Source organism: Sinocyclocheilus rhinocerous, unplaced genomic scaffold (genome assembly GCF_001515625.1).
Source record: "Sinocyclocheilus rhinocerous isolate Xijiao unplaced genomic scaffold, SAMN03320098_v1.1 scaffold1201, whole genome shotgun sequence".
NCBI classification, from domain to species: domain Eukaryota; kingdom Metazoa; phylum Chordata; class Actinopteri; order Cypriniformes; family Cyprinidae; genus Sinocyclocheilus; species Sinocyclocheilus rhinocerous.
The window spans coordinates 1324450-1326964 of NW_015654059.1; positions in this window are offsets into that span (position 1 = coordinate 1324450).

Consider the following 2515-nt stretch of genomic DNA (forward strand, 5'->3'; position numbering starts at 1 on the left):
GTTTTAAATACAACAATAAAAATATTTAAAATGTAAAATAAAACGTGTTTTTATTGAAATAATTATTTAAATTTATATTTTACATATTATAATTAATAATGTAATATTTCAGATTAAAAATAAATGTAATGTGAGATTTGAAAGAAATTATATTTGATTTAGAAATTTGAAACATTTTCAGGACAGAAAAAACTCAAAAAATACTACACATTATTGCATTCATATTTCATTTTTATGAAAAATGAGGCTGTGAGGTAGATATCTGATCAAAAGTTTGTTACATGTAATTTTCACAGTGTATTTTATATGTATGATTTTTTGTTACTAAGAATTATTTGAAACATTATATAACAATTACAAATATATTCATAATCATTATAGTAAATAATAATAATAAAGATATTAAAAATATCAGTATAATGTGAAAAACATTACAATCCCTTATAGAGACTATGCCTCCATAGCCTTGCTTTTAATTAAACAAAATATGGCATCCACAAAACATGGTATTACTTTGGTAATATGTCCCCAAAAAAATTACAATACTGTTTTTAATGTAACTAATGTTTGGCAGATGTACATTTCGATCCTTTAAAGTTCATTGAAACTTCCAACATTGAAGTTTACATCAAAATGCTACTTAACCATAATAAATAAAATGGGAACTCTGTCAAACAGTTAAAGAAGCTGTGGTAAATGTTTAAACATAGTAAACGTGTTAATCGTATTGGATCTCAAAAGGTGCAATAATTTATAAAAACTCACAGTTTACATCAATCAACCTTTATTTGTTTGATGGTTAATATTCAACATTTACAAATAAAAACTTTAGTTGCAACATTCAAAGCTATGAACTAGTTACATTTTCATATAAACACCTTTTGTACAAAATCTGTAACACAGGCTATATGGAATACTTTCATCCCATCGTATGATATAAAGTACAACTTTACAAGTTCAAAAAATTGAACAGAAAGAGTATAATCCATAAAAAGGAGGGTGAAAGGAGAGAACAGGAGAGGAGAAATACAAGCGTGACTAGAGTTGAAGTCCTACGACTTGACCATTGGCAATCTATCGAAATTACAAAACATGATTGCCGAAAATGAGCAACTCTCGTAACATGGCAATATGAGAACATAGCTGCAAAGCCGTTAATAAAATAGGTAACAAACGAATCGGTTACGGTGCCCATCTGTCAGTATTTCATAATCATTCCAACGTTAGTTCAATTCCTCACACTTCAAACGTTTTAAGTTGCCAAAAATACAGCACTTTGAACTTTGTACTTATCTACAAAAATACAATAAAATCACAGGGGATATTTTTGCCAAGAACAATTTTTATCAAGTACAGACCATTTCAATTGTCTACACATGATCAAAAATGTAAACTGACAGCCCAGATTCACAAAGGCTGCTGCGTGTTTTGAAGTTGCATTTTAACGACTAAATTTATCAAATATTTATTAAAAGAATTGTGGGCTTTCAAGCTGGCAGTGAAAAAGCTGTTTGTTACTATCAATTTTACGTCAAAATGTGGCTAGTTTTCTTTCGTAGGAAGATATGTAGCAACACACTCGCATGGCAATTTCTAACCATTTTACGTTTTGACAAATCGTTGGCTAATGATCTCATTTGAACGTTTTCGTATGATTTGTTTACACCCAGTGACGGTTATGTTTAAGGGTGGACCTTCATGCTTACATTTTACGAAAATCATAAGTTTTCGTAAGATTCACATCATATGAATTCCAACGAAATCGCCACCTCGTAATATAGTTACGTTTTCCTGTCAGATCAAGTCGGTATATTCTGATCATGTTGGCTTGAAAAATGAATGTTTTAATGTGTTTAGTATGTTTCCATGATAAAAACTACACATAAAATGAGAAAATACTTTTTTTTAATGAAAATGCAATGTAAAAAAAATAATAATTTTTTTTTTTTTTTTAGAAGAAAACAAATACTGAAACAATATGAAAGGTAAAACAATATAAGTGAACATCAATTCCACACAGCATTTCCTAAACTTTGTGTTTATCATCTACAACCTAGAGTCCAAATAAGATCCCAAATTGAATTTCTGACCATTATTCGAAAAGTTCTGTCAGATTTAACATTTAAAGGAGAAAGAAAAACAGATTTGATCTAGCCAATATTGTTTGGAAGTGACTGCGGCGACATAACCTGATTTGGGATCAAGCTGTTGGGAAAAGTCATCTCAGAACTAGATGATGTTTGTTTCTATCACTCTCTGGAAACTACAACCGTTATATTGCTTTGTACTGCTCATGCCCCATGCAGTCTTGATCTACGCCTCTGCACACGGTTTAAGAAGCACATTGTTGAGCACTAGAGGCCACGCTAACTTCAGTTAAGCTTTCCTAACTACTCTCACTGACAAAGAAGTTAATACTGTTTGCATCTTTGGCACAATACTCGGAGACCACACAATTTCATCACATTGGCACATTTAAACGGTCAGGCAGTTTCGGTAGATACAAGGGCTACAT